This window comes from Macaca fascicularis, chromosome 3 (genome assembly GCF_037993035.2).
Source record: "Macaca fascicularis isolate 582-1 chromosome 3, T2T-MFA8v1.1".
NCBI lineage: Eukaryota > Metazoa > Chordata > Mammalia > Primates > Cercopithecidae > Macaca > Macaca fascicularis.
Window position 1 is genome coordinate 146,553,816 of NC_088377.1, and position 17,804 is coordinate 146,571,619.

The following is a 17,804-nucleotide window of genomic DNA, read 5'->3' on the forward strand; positions in this document are numbered from 1 at the left end:
TTTTCCCTTTTTAGATTTTCAGTTCTAACTTACTTAAATTTCTGCACTAATAATATATGATGTGGCTTAGATGATAATTTATGATGATTTTTTAATGAATAAGGACATTTTGGTATAAAACAAATAAGATTTTAAATTTATAAAGTGGTTCCAGAAAAATGTGGCAATATCAAATAGATTATTGCAAACAGAGTAGTGGTTATTCTTCCTTTAATGTTTTTGACGTTAATTTAGAATTACAACACGTTTGTAAATAGCCTGTTTTCATTTTTAAGAATGGAAATATTACATAAATAATTCAGCTCAGTGCAGTGGCTTATGCTTATAATTCCAGTACTTTGGGAGTCTGAGGCTTGAGCCCAGCAGTTTGAGACCAGCCTGGGTAATACGATGAGACCCAGTCTCTACAAAATAAAAAAATTTTAAAAATTAGCTTGGCATGGTGGTGCATGCCTGTAGTCCCAGCTACTTGGGAGGCTGAGGTGGGAGGATCACTTGAGCCCAGGAGTTCCAGGTTGCAGTGAGCCATAATCACACCACTGTGTTTCAGCCTAGTAACAGAGCAAGACCCTGTCTCAAAAAACAAAATAATTCTGCTTGTGATGACCAAAAATGTTCTCTATATTTGTAAAGTTAGTGAAGTAATGAAAATTAAAGTGGTATAAATTTAGGACTACCAGAATTTAGGCTTTGGGTAACCCTAGTCTAAAATAAGATCCAGTACCATTTTGTAATATAGGCTGTTTGCTTCATTAAGTAAATAATCAATAGTCATAAATAGTACTCTGGTAAATTTCACAGGGATAGTAGGGACAATGCAGTTTGATGGGGAAAATGCTAGACCAATTTAAGGACTTTAAGGTATTTTTTCTTTGCTATTATAATACCATGTTGACTTAGAATTAAGAGTTCAGAGTTTATTTTACAAATACGGACACAGACCCCAGAGTAGTTATGTGGCATGTCCCAAGGGTATATAGTGACTTTAGTGGTAGAGGTAGGACTTGGATGTAGAGTTTGTGACACTTAGATCAGTCATCTCCTGGTCTGTAAAACTGGAGATTGGACTATCTGCTCTATAAAATACCTCCTAGGATAGTGCCTGATTATCAGTTTGGAGCAGCAGTGACCCTATTTCCAAGAATAATTCAGTCCCACTACACTCAGTCCCATACCAGGCAGATCGCAGTAGCTGATCTACCAGTAGTATTGTGACAGTGTTGTTGGGGGAGTCAATGAATTGCCCTCTGAAGATCCACTATCACCGATTCTAGGCCAGGAGAATGCTACTTTCAGTCTTCGATATCTCTGAGGGAAAGGAAACCACACCCTGATACTCCCTTGGAGCCAGATGCAAACCAGCTTTGCCACACTGTTTGTTCTACCTGCTTTACTTACCAAGGCTTAGGAGCAGCATTTCACCTTCTCCGGGCTCCCAGTATCACCTGAAGGGGTCAAAGGTAGGGCCTGGGTGACTCATTTGGATTAAGTCTTGACCCTTTGTCAATTTTATCTGTGCCTCTAATTCCTGTAATTGGGCACGGTCTAAAATGTAGGTCCATTCAGATGTCCAAATCCTTATGGTGTTCTTCCTTTTATTAATTCTTCCACCTGCTATGTATAATTTAGTTATTACTGTGACCATGCTACCATCACATTAAGGCCCATGCCTAGTTTTCAGGTCTTCTTATATTGCCCGATCTCACAGCAGAATTTGATACTGTTGACTCTCTTTACCTTTGGCTTTAGTGAAAATATATATATATATATGTTTAAGTTGTGGCAAAATAGATACAACGTTTATCATGTTAACCATTTTTAAGTGAACAATTCGGTGGCAGTAAGTACATTCACAGTGTTGTGCAGCCATCACTACTGTTTTCGAACTTTATCATCCCAAATAGAAACTCTGCATTCATTAAATAACTCCTCGTTTCCCGCTTCTCCTTGTACCTCGTAGCCTCTATTCTAGTTTCTATCTCTATTTGCCTATTCTAGATACCTCATATAAGTGGAATTATAAAATACTTATTCTCTTATGTCTGGCTTATTTTACTTAGCATAATGTTTTCAGGATTCAACCATGTTATAGCATATACCAAAATTCCATTCCTTTTTATGGCTGAATAGTAGTCCATTGTTTAGATGTACTGTATTTTGCTTATCCATTCATCTTTTGATGTACACTTTGGGTTGTTCCTACCTTTTGGCTATTGTCAGTAATACTGCTATGAACGTTGGTGTACAAGTATCTGACTCCCTGTTTTAAATTCTTCTGGTTTTATAGCTAGGAGTGGAATTGCTAGGTCATAACATAATTCCACATTTAACATTTTGAGGAATCGCCGAACTCTTTTTCCATCTGGTTTTCTTTTTATGGCATGATCTCCTTTTTAAATGTTTCTTCTTTTTCTGAAGTATTTGTGTTTTCTAGGGATCTGCACTACCTTACTTTGTAAACTGTCCTGGAGATTTCATCTACTTTTATAGCTTTCACTGTTTTTGTATGCTCATGACTTCCAAATCAGCCTTACCTAATTCTCTCATGAGCTCCACTCACATAGCCCTCTGCGTTACTAGACCACTTAGATGTTCTGTGAGTAGTTCAAACTTAATAAAATTAGTACTATACTAATATACTAATTCTCTCTTCTTTCCCTCTTGTCCTCTCTAGTAAATTTACACCAAAAAAGCCCTTTTATTCACACATTCTGTTTTTCACTCTAAGACAACAATACACATAAACCATAATTTTTCTAAAAACACGTCATTTAATTTTCCCGTTTTTTTACATCACTGGTTCCTTGTTGCCTTTAAGTCTAAATTCAGACTCATTCTAATAGTATGCAAAGGCTTTCTTTTTTTCTTCCTTTCTTCAAACTCCTGTTTGAATGGTTTCATGGTATTCCAGTCTAGAGGTGTACCAAAATTAAGTTTTAATCAGTCTCTTATTGAATATGTAAGTTGTTTGAGCCAAATATTGCAGTGAAATCAGCATTCTGGCATAATTTTTGTGCATGTCTTTAGTGATTTACTTAGAATAAATGTGATCTAGAATTACTAGGTCAAATGGAATGCAAGATCTTTTTAAAGGCTACTGATATATGTTGCCAGATTGCATTCCTGAAAGTTTTTGTCTACTCAGAAGAAGTCAATACCCTGGCAGTTTGGGACATTTAATGTCAGAGAAAGTAGGTTTATAGAATTTAACTCTTGAGAGTATCACATTATGATAGCATGTAAATACATCAAAATTTACCTTGCCATCTAATTTTATGTAATATATTCTGAGAAGTTAAGACTATGTACAATACAGTTTAACAAAATTGCCATTAAAATAGTTAGTTGTATTTTAAAAGTTGATGTGTCAAATGTGATCCCAAGACCATCCCCAGGCTCAAAGATTTGCTGGAAGGACTCACAGGATCCAGAATGTAGTTGTACTCATGGCTAAGATTTATTACAGCGGAATAATCCAAAGCGAAATCAGTAAAGGGAAAAGGTACATGGAGTGAAACCTAGAGGAAAGCAGGTGCAAGATTCCATGAGGCTTCTCCCCATTGAGGCACATAGGATGCATTTAATTTCTTCAGCAGTGAACTGTGACAATACATGTGAAATGTTATTTACCAAGGAAGCTCATTGGAGACTCAGTACCCAAAGTTTTTATTGAGGGATGGCACGTAGGCATCTGCCTAGAATGTATCAAAATTCCAGACTCCCAGAAAGAAAATAGGTATACAACATAAACCATATTGTTTGTATAAACAGTGTAGGCAGAGTAAGCTACCCTTATCATTTGAGGAAAGTTTCTTATCAATATAGGGAACTGTTTACCAGCTAAATTCCCAAATGCCAGCCAAGGGCCACCCTTGTAAGGAGGTCTTTCTACCCTCTGGTAACTCTCCTCTGCACAGTTGATTTTTGCAGGATTAAGTTGAACTATATGAATGCCATTTTTATAGGTCAGAGTTGATCTGATATCAGTAATTCTGTATTGTTCAACTTAAGAGTAAGAGAAGAAGGAGTGAATTACAATTTGTTGAGTGCTGCTGTGCCAGGTAAATGTTTTACATTGTTACTGCATTATTTTTATACTGTGAGCTCAATGTTCTTCCCACTGATGTGAAAACAAAGGCTCAGAAGGGTTAACTAACTTCCCTGAAGTCATGGATTGTAAGGTATCAGAACTAGGGTGATATTCTTGGTCTATTTTAGATCCATGTCTTGCTTTTTCTCACAAACCAGTGCTGTTAGTTATCGGTTGAATTTATTACTACCTGTGCTTTTCAAATACTTCTGCAAAAAAAATATGTAAAACAGATGAAAGGAAAACAACTCTGGTTAAAATGGAAGTGAAGGTCTTAGAGCACTTTTAACCCTTCTCCTACCATAGACATTCCCAAGGAGCTTGCACAAGACAATAACTGTGCTCTTAGGAAAAAGAAAAGGAAATGGAAATACCCTGTGTTTCAACAGCTATGGTAGACAATTGTGTGAAATCCCTTTTTTGGGGGGGTGGGATAGGGGCTCAAATAAAGGACCTCAAGGTTGCACAGGCTGTAGTACAGTAGTGTGGTCATGGGTCACTGAAGCCTCCACCTCCCAGGCTCAAGCAGTCCTCCTACCACAGCACCCCGAGTAGCTGGGACTACAGGTGCACACCATCACACCTGACTAATTTTGTATTTTTTTGTAGAGACAGGGTTTCGCCATGTTGTCCAGGCTAGTCTTGAACTCATGGGCTCAAGCGATCTGTCTGCCTTGGCCTCCCAAAGTGCTGAGATTATAGGCATGAGCCCCTGTGCATGGCCCAAATCCTCATTTTTTAATACCAGGAAATCTCATGATAATTTTATTCAGCCCAGTGAAGGATTAAATGCTGAGTTTTTAAAAAATCTCTATTGTGACATTTAAAGTTTGATTATTTAAGGGGATAGAGTTTTAAAAACCTGGGTCAACGTGACATTTAATACTAGATTTTATAGCTAGCTCAGTTTCTCCATACATTTTCTCATTTTTAAATTTAATTTGGTTCCTGATTATTAAAAAGTATGTGTGTGTTGTTGAAAATCCTCTTTTACTTCCCTAATTATTTTGGAATTTAGAATTAAATTTAGAACAAGGGTCAGCAGAACTTTCCTGTAAAGGGCCAAAGAGTAAATCTTTAAGACTTGCAATGATATGGTTTCTGTTGTAACTACTCAACTCTGCTCTTGTGGCTGGAAAGCAGACTGTGTGTGTAAATGAATGGACATGACAGTGTTCCGATAACACTTTGTCTACAGAATCAGGAAGCAGGCTGGATTTGGCCCAGTGGTTCTAGTTTGCCTACCACTCGTTTAGAGCAAAGAAATCTTGATAATGTACCGATTCTAATGAAGAGTACTAGTTTTTCTCTGATTTTATTGGCTTAAGCAAGTACTATTTCAATGGTATGACTTTCTTTAAATGTAATTACGTAGAGGAAACAGCCAAGTACAAAAGGTCCAAGGCAGGAACTAATTTAGATTGTCCTAAAGAACAGGGAAAAAATATCAAACATGGGATAATAGACCAAGGAAAGAATATTAAGAAAAGATTAGAGGAGTAGGGCCTAGGGGCCATAAGAAGTTAAGATTTTAAGTGAAATAAGTGCTGGCCAGGCGTGGTGGCTCACACCTGTATTCCTTTGGGAGGCTGAGGCTGGCCGGTTGCTTGAGCCCAAGAATTCAAGACTGGCCTTGGCAACATGATGAAATCCCATCTGTACAAAAAAAAAAAAAAAATACCAAAGTTAGCCAAGTATGGTTGCTTGTGCCTGTAATCCCAGCCACTTGGGCTGAGGTGGGATGATTGCTTGAGCCTGGGAGGTCTAGGCTGCAGTGAGCCCAGATCGCACCTCTGCATTCTAGCCTGGGTGACAAAGTGAGACCCTGTCTCAAAAAGGAAAAAAAAAAGTTCTAATTCAGTGCTCTAAATTAGTAAATATTTGTTGAGGGCTTGTTATATGCCAGCTACTGTATGGGTCCTGGGGACACAACTTCAACCTAAAATTTTGTATTTATATTCAAATTCTGTTTTTTCTCTTATAAAACAGAAAAATGGACAGGCGCAGTGGCTCACACCTGTAATCCCAGCACTTTGGGAGGCTGAGGTGGGTGGATCACCTGAGATCAGGAATTCGAGACCAGCATGCTGAACATGACGAAACCCCGTCTGTACTAAAAATACAAAAAATTAGCTGGGTGTGGTGGCAGGCGCCTGTAATCCCAGCTACTCGGAGGCAGATGCAGGAGAATTGCTTGAACCCAGGAGACGGAGGTTGCAGTGAGCTGAGATCATGCCACTGCACTCCAGCCTGGGCGACAAGCAAAACTCCATCTCAAAAAAAAAAATAAAGAAAAAAGAAAAATGTCGCTTTAAAAAAATTAGAGTCCTGTTCCTCCACTTGCCCTCTGGATCTTATCCCTTCTCACCTTTTCAAAATCTTCATTCTTCCCTCTTGGCTGCAGTCATCCCATGTCTCTTGCATCTTCAGTTTCGCTATTAGATCATTCTTATCACATACAAATATAACAGAATTATTTCCCTTTTTTATTGTTTCATTCCTCTAATCCTCTGTATAGCAAAACTCCTTGAGAAAGCTGTTTGTACTCATTATCAGGTTGCACAGCACTACTATAACCTTCTGTGTTGTCAAACTAATTGGTAGTCTTGTATAATTTATATACATTTTTTCAGATTTGTTGTAAATAATCATCCCTTCCCTTTCTTCCTACTAGAAAGGTTTAATTTTGAATTTCTGGGTACCACACTTAACTGACCACTATTGCTCATTTTTTCCTGACTTATTCTGTTATGCCCAGGCACTTTAAATGTCTAAGATTCAACTGCAGTCCCCTCTTCTTTTAAAAAACTTGGTTTTTAGGTTATTACCTGGCTTTAAATATAATCTGTATGTGTGGTTACCCTCAATTTTTTATCTCCAGTCATAATGTTCCTAAGCTTCAGACTTGCATATGCAAATTGACAGCTTCACTTAGAATTCTTGATCTTCTTCTGCCCCCAAATCTACTTTTGGTTGTTGTTTTTTAGGCTCATCTACTTCTTTTTTCTTTTTTTTTCTTTTCTTTTCTTTCTTTTTTTTTTTTTTTTGAGACAGTCTTGCTCTGTCACCCAGGCTAGAGTGCAGTGGCATGATCTTGGCTCACTGCAATCTCCACCTTCAGGATTCATGTGAACCTTTTGCCTCAGCCTCCCGAGTAGCTGAGATTACAGACGGCCACCAAGCCTGGCTAATTTTTTTATTTTTAGTCGAGATGGGTTTCACCATGTTGGCCAGGCTGGTCTCAAACTCCTGGCCTCAAGTGATCCACCTGCCTCGGCCTCCCAAAGTGCTGGATTTACAGGGATGAATCACAGCACCAGTCCTCATCTATTTCTTTCTTTCCTTTTTTTTTTTTTTTTTTTTTTGGAGATGGAGTTTCACTCTTGTCTGGGCTGAAGTGCAATGGTGCGATCTTGGCTCACTGCAACCTCCGCTTTCCAGGTTCAAGCGATTCTCCTGCCTCAGCTTCCCAAGTAGCTGGGATTACAGGCATGCGCCATCATGCCCGGCTAATTTTGTATGTTTAGTAGAGGCAGGGTTTCTCCATGTTGGTCAGGCTGGTCTCAAACTCCCGACCTCAGGTGATTTCGCCTGCCTTGGCCTCCCAAAGTGCTGGGATTACAGGTGTGAGCCACTGCCCTCACATCATCTGTTTCTTTAAATGGCTCCATCTCTATCCAGTTGCTTAAGTGAAAACCCTAAGCTGTCAGTCTTGATTGGTCCTTTCCCCTTAACCCCCGCGTCTAATTTGTTGGTCAGTACTGTGTCCTCCTTCAAAGTATATTTTTGTGGAGTCTTGCTGTGTCACCCGGCTGGAGTGCAGTGGCACGATATTGGTTCACTGCAACCTCTGCCTCCTGGGTTCAAGCAGTTCTGCCTCAGCCTCCAGAGTAGATGGGACTACAGGTGCACACTACCATGCCCAGCTAATTTTTATATTTTTAACAGGATTTCATCGTGTTGGCCAGGCTGGTCTCGAACTCCTGACCTCAGGTGATCCGCCCTCCTCTGCCTCACAAAGTGCTGGGGTTACAGGCATGAACCGCTATGCCTGGCCAAAAGTATATTTTGAATCAGTACACTTATATCCATTTCTACTGTTGTCCTAATCCAGGCCTTTGTAATCTCTTGACTAACACTGGAGTGGAATACTCTCCATGTTTCTCTTTTGCCTTCTGTCATTTATTCTCTGTAGAAGCTGCTGCACTTCTTCTGAAGCATAAACCAGATCATATAATTCTCCCACTTAAAAAGCTTCCAATGACTTTCTGTGTTACTTAAAATATTAACTTTTTATGACCATAAGGCCCTCCTTTCTAATCTCTTCTCACTATTCTCTTCTTATCCCACTATTACTTCCATATTGATTTTTTGTTGTTGTTCTTTTGAATATTTTACATTTGTTTCTGCCTTACGGACTTTGTACTCTTGCTTTCCTCTGTCTGGATCATTCTTATGTTCTTGGCATAATTATTAGCTAAACTCAAATATCACATTCTAGTGAGGCCTCGCCTCTTCCATTATCTATAATAATATCTGAAATACTTCTGTTGTTTTATTTCGTTGCTGCCATGCTTTATATTTTTACTAAAACATAAGCTTTATGACTATAAACATCTTACCTGTTTTATCACTGTATCTACAACGCCTAGCAAAGGGTTTGGCATATAGTAAGCATTGAATTATGAACCATATTGCTTGAAGGTCATTTTTTATTTTTATTTATTTTTTATTTTTATTTCTGAGAAGGAGTCTCACTCTGTCACCCAGACTGGAGTGCAGTGGCACAATCTTGGCTCACTGCAACTTCTGCGTCCCAGGTTCAAGCGATTCTCCTGCCTCAGCCTCCCAAGTAACTGGGATTACAGATGTGCACCACCATGCCCAACTAATTTTTTTTTTTTTTTGTATTTTTATTAGAGATGGGGTTTCACCATGTTGGCCAGACTGGTCTGGAACTCCCGACCTCAGGTGATCTGCCAAACTTGGCTTCCCAAAATGCTGAGATTTCAGGCATGAGCCACTGCACCCAGCCTATATTGCTTGAAGGTCAAATAGTTAACGCTGAAGTTTATTATATTAAGAAGGATTATTGAATGCCCATATCCTAACTATATTTCCATTGTTAAGAAGAAATAGAACTAAAGCTAGACATATTTTATAGCCTCTTCATTGTAGAAAGATGTCAGGTGCTATGTAATTGAATGAAAAGTCCCTCACATATAAATAGTCTTTAAAAATTGGCATGATTTCAGTATATTGAATGCTAAGTTTTTTAAAGTAGCAGTTCTGGTTAATACCTGTTTTGGGAAGCTGGAAATTTTTTAAAGGCGTTAGGAAACTAGCAGAATTAAATAGTGATGAGAGGGAGATTGAAATTTACTATTAATACCTATGTTATCTAAGTGGTTATTTACTGACCATGATGTAATAAATTGAGACAGAACGTAGGAAGAGAAGGGATGTAAAATTCTTCAGTATAAAGAATTTTAACAAGTAATGGTATTTTTTAAGTGATAGTATTTTTACTATGAAATTTTTTGCATACTGTTTAATTGATGAAGGATTAAAGATCTAGTTTTCCAGATCCTCTAGTTATAAGAATTTAAGAACTTAAAATATATAGTAATTTTATTCTCTCAACTCTAAAGTCTATGTAAAGATTGCTTTTCAGAATTTATAGTAATGTGCTATAGATCAAAGATAAGCACTTGAAGCTGATTCTGGCTGGGCCCAGTGGCTCATGCCTGTAATCCCAACACTTTTGAGAGATCAAGGTGAGGGGATTGCTTGAGCCCAGGATTTCTGAAACTAGCCTGGGCAACATAGTGAGACCCCTGCTGTCTACAAAAAATTTTAAAAAAATTAGCCAGGCATAGTGGCTCATGACTGTAATCTACTCAGGAGGCTGCAGTGGGAGGATCACTCAAGCCCAGTAGTTTGATGCTATAGTGAGCTATGGTCACACCACTACACTGCAGCTTGGGTGACAGAGTAACACCTTGTCTCCTAAAAAAAAAAACAAAAACAAACAAAAAAACAGGCCAGGCGTGGTGGCTCATGCCTGTAATCCCAGCACTTTGCGAGCCAAGGTGGGCACATCACCTGAGGTTGGGGGCTTGAGACCAACCTGGCCAACGTGGCAATACCTGGTCTAAAAATACAAAAACTTACTGGGCATGGTGGTGCATGCTTGTAATCCCAGCTATTAGGAGGCCGAGACACGAGAATCACTTGAACCCGGGAGGTGGAGCTTGCAGTGAGCCGAGATATATCACTGCACTCCAGCCTGGGTGACAGAGTGAGACTCTGTCTCAAAAAAAAAAAAAAAAAAAAAAAAAAAAGGGAAGGAAGGCTGCTAAATTTTTTTTTTTTTTTTAAAGAAAGGCAAGAGAATTAATGACTTTTGTTGGTAGTGTAATTGATAGATTCATCAAAGTCTTTTATTTTCACAGGTCATTGTATCTGATGAACCTAACAATGGTTAATGTACCCTGTGTTCTGTAACTCATAAAAAAATGAAGGCAAATCATTAAGGTAGTTGGCCCTGTACTTGAGAGTTGAAGGAACTCAAGGAAAAAAAAGGGAAAAAATTGGAGAATTATTTGTTGTAAAAGCAAGTTGCTCTGTCTGTATGTCTGTCCATGCGTGCGTGCGTGCGTGCGTCCGTCCATCCATCCATCCATCCATCCATCCATCCATCCATCCATCCATCCATCCATCCATCCATCCATCTATCTATCTATCTATCTATCTATCTATCTATCTATCTATCTATATCTACCTTCCTTCCTTCCTTCCTTCCTACCTACCTACCTACCTACCTACCTACATACCTACCTTTATTTTAGATGGAGTTTTGCTTGTCACCCAGGCTGGAGTGCAATGGCGCAATCTTGGCTCACTGCTGCCTCCGCCTCCCGGGTTCAAGCGATTCTCCTGCCTCAGCCTCCCGAGTAGCTGGGATTACAGGCATGCGCCATCATGCCCAGCTAATTTTGTATTTTTAGTAGAGTCGGGGATTCACCATGTTGGTCAGGCTTGTTCTTGAACTCCTGACCTCAGGTGATCCACCCGCCTCGGCCTCCCAAAGTGCTAGGATTACAGGCGTGAGCCACCACGCCCAGCCCGCAAGTTGCATATTTTAATATCTCTTTGTTAAATAAAAAAGTTACCAGTTTGGACCCTGGATGCCATACACTCAGGAGGATCACTTTGAAACTAGACACAATGCCAAGTGCTTTTCAGAAAAGTGAAGAATTAGATTGAGCAGAGGAAATGTACCTATTTGTGAGTGAGGATGATGGAAGGAGTCTTGGAGAGGTAATACTTTTTACCTGCTCTGATCATTTTCAGGGCTTCTGCTGAGCCTACTGAATCTAGGAGAGTTATTTACAGATTACCCAGCCTCACATTTCAAGCTCTTAGTTTTATTTTGTCATAACACTACTCCACTTACATCATTAACTTGCTTGGGAGAGAGAAACCAGTAGTGACTCTGTGTAGTTTTTGTTTTTCTTTTTATGTGGTGTTTTTTTTTTTTTTTTTTTTTGAGATGGGGTCTCACTATATTGCCCAGGCTGGACTCAAACTCCTGAGCTCAAGTGATCCTCCTGCCTCAGCCTCCCAAAGTGCTGGGATTACAGGTGTGAGCTACCATGCCTGGCCATTTTTCTGTTTTGTTTTTGTTTTGTTGTTGTTGTTTTAGAGATGCGGTCTTTTTATGTTTCCCAGGCTGGTCTCAAACTGCTGGCCTGAAGCCATCCTCCTACCTTGGCATCCCAGAGTGCTGGGATTACAGGTGTGAGCTGTTGTGCCTGGCCCTCTGTGTAGTTTTTCAGGATAAGAGATCATATTCATTCCTTAGCTGGATACGCAGGGTTCTTCTTGAACTAGTCCTTGTCTATTCTCATCTCTGGCACATCCTCCACTCCTTTAACTGTTTTGAATTTTAGTAATTCTTCTTCAGTCTGTTCTTCCTAAACTTCAGTGAACGTAAAATCGAAGATGTTTATTGAAATGTAGATTTCTAAGTCCAATCTTTAAACATTCTGGTTCATTACATTTAAGTAGAGCTGTGAAAAGTAACAACTTGCACTACAGGTAATTGTGCTGCTGGTTGTCTGTAGATCATGCTTAGAGAAATGTGCTTAAATGTGTCATGTTGATAGCTTTGACTGCATGTGTGCTTTCTGTCTGGAGTACTTTCTCCATCTCTTTGCCTTCTCTATTTCATGGACTTGTTAAATTGCCATTCTTTAAAACTTGCTTAAATGTGACTACTATTATGAAGGCTCCTGTGCATACCTCTGATGGCACTACTGTAATTATTGTTACACTTGTTTGTTTGCCTGTAAGTCAGTTTCTTAAGAAGGACCACTTTATTTTTTTATTTCTAGCATTTGGTACAGTATCTCACTGCCTGGTACTTACTGTGTGCTCAAATGTTTGTTGATTGAAAGAAAACTACATTATTGTAAGTTCCTTGAAGGCAGAGACAGTGTCTTATCTTTGTGTCTCTGATGGTCGCTAGTGAACATTAAGCCCTCAATATTTGTTTAATCAGTGCTGTCAAAGTGGTTTAAATGAATGTAGTCTCTGGGGGTCTCTGAGCTTTTTGATGTTTTAAAAAATTTGCTATTTAATTTGGAGCTAGAAAAAAAATTTTAAGTGTATTTGGGATCATTCCAGATCACTACCACTTTATACCAAATGCTGCCATGAGATTTCAGTGCAAGTACTTGGATTTGTGTCAGATGTTTATAAGATCACAGAGAGATACAGTTTATTGTGATGTTTTTCTAAATCCAAACCTCCAAAGGAAAATCTGACTCTATCTATTACAGGCATTTAGATATTACTTGCTTTTGAGAGACTGCTTACATGAATAAACACTATTCCTGAGGTCTGACCTTTACATACTACTTGAAGATTCCACCTGCCATGTTTTCCTGTCTTTTTGCATATGCATGGGGTATTGTCTTCCTCCAGCATTACTGGGTTTTTCCTATATATTATTTGTAGTAAATTTCTTTTACTAGGGTAATAGGTTCTGTCTCCTCTAGCAAAATTAGTGATTTATTGAAAACAGGTGTCGTTGAGCTTGTACATAGAATCACTCTATTGGAAGTTTGAATTATTATGAACTGAAGTTATAAAACAATTTTTAAGGAGCTTCAGAGTATTTGTAGTTGTACTTGAGAACAAATTCTGAACAAATAAGTAGCGTAATGTATCTGTGTAAGGCATTATAGTTGAGAAAATGTATTTGCCCATCCTTCATATCATTCGAACTTCATTTTGCTGGGAAGCAGGTAAAGCAAATATCCTTATTCCCACTTGACAAATAAAAAACCTCAAGTTCAGAAGTGAATATGGCATTCTTTCTACTGGAGAAAATGTCTCATTAAGAAAGAGTTTGGGAAAAAAAAATAATAGATGCACGATAGAAGATTGTTAGCAGAGCACAAAAATGTGAAAAGTAGTAACAATACAGTAAAGAAGTGCTTCATGAATACTAAAATTAGGGAGTTGAAGCAGTCAAGAAAGGGCTCTTTTAAGAATACTTGATATAAACCTTGAAAAGTGTGTTGAAATTAAGGAGTAAGGGTTAAGAGATATTCTACAAATAGGGGTTTAGAAATGCCGAGGACATCTTTGTGAGTTGGAGGAAAAACGATAGACTACTGTTCTTGCTGGTACCCAGTGTATAGAGATATTAAATGTAAGATAAAAATGCTTGAGGAACTTTTTTATTTCCACTTTTTAGTATGGAAATGCAAATATATACATGATGGTATGTAAAACAGAATAGTAATCCCAGGTGGCCATTACTTAGCTTCAGCAGTATTCAAAGTTTTGCCAATCTTGTTTCATCTGTCTTTCAGTTGGTTTTTTTGTTCTTGTTTTGATACAGAGCCTCACTCTGTCAACCTAGGCTGACAGTGGTATGATCATAGCTCACTGCATCCTCAACTTCCCTGTCTCAAGTGATCCTTCTACTTCAGCCTCCTGAGTAGCTGAATCTTAGAACTTTAGGTGTGAGCCACCATGCCCGGCTAATTTTTTCATTTTTTGGTAGAGGTGGGATCTTGCTGTGTTGCCCAGACTGGTCATGAACTGGCCTCAAGTGATCCTCCCTTTTTGCCCCCAAAAGTGCTGTGATTGTAAGCTTGAGCCACTGCGCCCAGCCTCTTAAGTATTTTAAAACAAATTCCAATTCCACCCAGGTATTATTTCACCCATGTATTATTCAGTTATCTATCACTAACAGTTAAGGACTTTTTTGTTCTGTTACAGTACTATTATATAACAAAATTAACATAAAACATCCAGTTCATCTTCAAATTTTCTCACTCGTCTCAAAAATCTTTTTGTAATGTGTTCAAATTGGGATCCAAACAAAATTCACACACTGCATTTGCTTGAAATGTCTCTTGAATCTCTCTTCATCTATAACAACATCCCTCTTTTAAAATTTGTTTTCCTTTATGCTGTAGACTTGGTGAAGAAACTGGAAAATTTGGCCTATAGAAGTTTTAACATTCTGGAGTTGGCTGATTGCCTCCTTCTGGTGTCATGTAATATTCTACTTCCCCCATATTTCTGATAAACTGGTACTTGGATTTAGAGATATAATTAGCTTCAAGTTCTGTTCTTTTCCTTTTCTCTTTTTCTTTTTTTCTTTTCAGTATGATATTTTGTAGGTGGGACTGTGTACTTCCTATCACATAGCATTAGGAGAGGCAAATAAAGCTTGGTTGTCTAACTCCTAATGATAATAATAATGATCAACAGATTCAGGTATTGTCATCTTGTCTACCTATCAACCTTTTACCTAAGAGTTTCAGCATCCATGGTTATTTGTTGCCTAGATATATAACCTCTTAAGGGTTGCAGTGTAGTTATTTTTCTAATTTATTTATTCCTTCTGCATTTTTTAGCTATTGGGAAATTTCTAAAAGAAGCAGTCAGCACCTAAGTATTGACTTATGTATTAACAAGAGAATATACTTACCATTTTAGTTACAGAGCTGAGTTGCATGTTAGAATCCCCTTTTATGCATTTCGGTTATTCTACTTGTTGGAAACAGAATTCAGAGTTTTTGAAAAGGTGACTTCATCTACAAATTATGGTGGTTTTGACCATACCTTGTTGCTTATATATTGGGAATAATTTCATTACCTGCTACTAGGTTGGTGCAAAAGTAATTGCAGTTTAATTTTGACCATTTTGAAAATTTTTGAACATTTTGAATTCTTGGAGTATGCAATGAATATCTTTTGGGAAATTTCCCATGGATAAAGAGAAAATCTTTTTTGGATTCAGTGATTTTAGAACATATACATACTTTCTGCTGACAGGTAAAAAAAAAAAAAAAAAGAACATACAAAGCAGTATATTAATGAATATAAACCACTATATAAGCTCTTCACTTTCTGACTGTGATATCAAAATTGTGTGTGTGAAATCTCATTTTTCTATAGGATGAACACTGCATCATGGATTATGTTTTGATACATAATTATATAAACACTTCTATAAATAATTATGAAGTATATATAACACTTAGAAATGTAACACTTCTGTCCTTACATTTGGGAAGAAGGAAAAAGAAATTCATGCTAGTTTTGCACTGCAAAAGTTATGGCCGCTACTCCAAAATATCTAAGTTTTGCCCACACCTTTTAGTAACACATTTTGCAGAGTTTGATCTAAATTTTTAAGAGTGAATCTTTGTGCTCTGGCCACAGTTCCTGCATGTTGCTTTAATAATAGTATTGTAAATCATTGCTAAAACTTCACTTCTTCCTTCCATGTAATTTTTAAAGAATTTAGAAAGTGTCACTGTTGTAATCAACGGCAGTTTGGTAGTATCTGTCAGTTTTATGGACATTTGCCCTTTTGTTCAGCAATTGTACCTCCAGGAATTCATGTTATAGAAATACTGTCATTTATGCAGAAAAGATAAATGGATGTACATTTGCAGTAATACTTTTAATAGTGAAAAATAGAAGTAATGTCATTATCTACCAGTAGGGGAAATTGTTAAATAAATTTATATTCCTATAATGAAATAAGCAGTTATTACCAAGAATTAAGTATATATGTTGATATTTAAAGATGGAAAAAGTAAATCACGAATACATAGAGTATATTTTTGGATTTTATAAAGCAAAAATTGTGTAGATATAATGATGCATAGAAAAGTTTAGAGAAAGATACATGGCAGTATTAACATGGGAATGTTTGGGAGTTGGGTGGAGACATGGGCTTTCACTTCCTTATTACTGCTATATTTAGATTTTCTACAATGAGCATTTATTAATTTTGAAATTAAGAAACATTTCTTTTAAAATAATGAATAAGTGAATTCTTTTTTTTTTTTTTTTTTGAGACAGAGTCTTGCTCTGTCACCCAGGCTGGGGTGCAGTGGCCGGATCTCAGCTCACTGCAAGCTCCGCCTCCCGGGTTTAGACCATTCTCCTGCCTCAGCCTCCCGAGTAGCTGGGACTACAGGCGCCCGCCACCTCGCCCGGCTAGTTTTTTGTATTTTTTAGTAGAGACGGGGTTTCACCGTGTTAGCCAGGATGGTCTCGATCTCCTGACCTCGTGATCCGCCCGTCTCGGCCTCCCAAAGTGCTGGGATTACAGGCTTGAGCCGCCGCGCCCGGCTGAATAAGTGAATTCTTAATGTAACAGCATAGACATTAGCTGAATATTGATTTTCTTTTCTTTCCTTTTTTTTTTTTTTTTTTGTGACAGAGTCTCAACTCTGTCCCCCAGGCTGGAGTGCAGTAGTGCGATCTCAGCTCACTGCAACTTCTGCCGCCTGGGTTCAAGCGATTCTCCTGCCTCAGCCTCCTGAGTAGCTGGGATTACGGGTGCCTGCCATTGCCCCTGGCTACTTACTGTATTTTTAGTAGAGATGGGGTTTCACCATCTTGGCCAGGCTGCTCTTGAACTCCTGACCTCATGATCCACCTGCCTCGGCCTCCCAAAGTGCCGAGATTACAGGTGAATATTGGTTTTCAAGGTACAGTCATGCACACATAGCAATGTTTCGGTCAACACCAGACCACATAATACAATGGTGGTCCCGTAAGATTATATTGGAGGTGCCCTCTACACGTGTACCATTTTCTATCTTTTATATTGTCTTTTTACTGTACATGTTTTTTTCTCTTTTTTTTTTTTTTTTCTTTTTGAGACGGAGTCTCGCTCTGTCGCCCAGGCTGGAGTGCAGTGGCCGGATCTCAGCTCACTGCAAGCTCCGCCTCCCGGGTTCACGCCATTCTCCTGCCTCAGCCTCCCGAGTAGCTGGGACTACAGGCGCCCGCCACCTCACCCGGCTAGTTTTTTGTATTTTTTTTTAGTAGAGACGGGGTTTCACCGTGTTAGCCAGGATGGTCTCGATCTCCCGACCTCGTGATCCGCCCGTCTCGGCCTCCCAAAGTGCTGGGATTACAGGCTTGAGCCACCGCGCCCAGCCGTTTTTTTCTCTTTTTAGGGACAGAGTCTCATTCTGTTGCCCAGGCTAGAGTGCAATGACATGATCATAGCTCACTGTAACCTCAAACTTCTAGGCCCAAACAGTTCTCCCACCTCAGCCTCCTAAGTAGCTAGGACTACAGACGTGTGCCAACATGCTTGGCTAGTTTTTTTTTAATTTTTAATTTCTGTAGAGAAAATCTTGCTATCTTGCCCAAGCTA

The 17,804-nt window shown here is 38.6% G+C and overlaps 1 protein-coding gene across 11 annotated transcripts in view; it reads left to right on the plus strand.

Annotated features, from left to right (window-relative positions):
• Nucleotides 1–17,804, plus strand: part of KMT2E (lysine methyltransferase 2E (inactive)) — a 101,141-nt gene that overhangs the window by 29,938 nt on the left and 53,399 nt on the right. For 3 of the 11 annotated variants that reach the window (XM_074035728.1, XM_074035726.1, XM_074035727.1), the window contains one exon: nucleotides 1,275–1,460. The exons of the other annotated variants lie outside the window; for them this stretch is intronic. The gene's annotated coding sequence lies outside the window, so the exon portion shown is untranslated. The remainder of the gene's footprint in view (nucleotides 1–1,274; nucleotides 1,461–17,804) is intronic. 11 annotated transcript variants of the gene reach the window in all.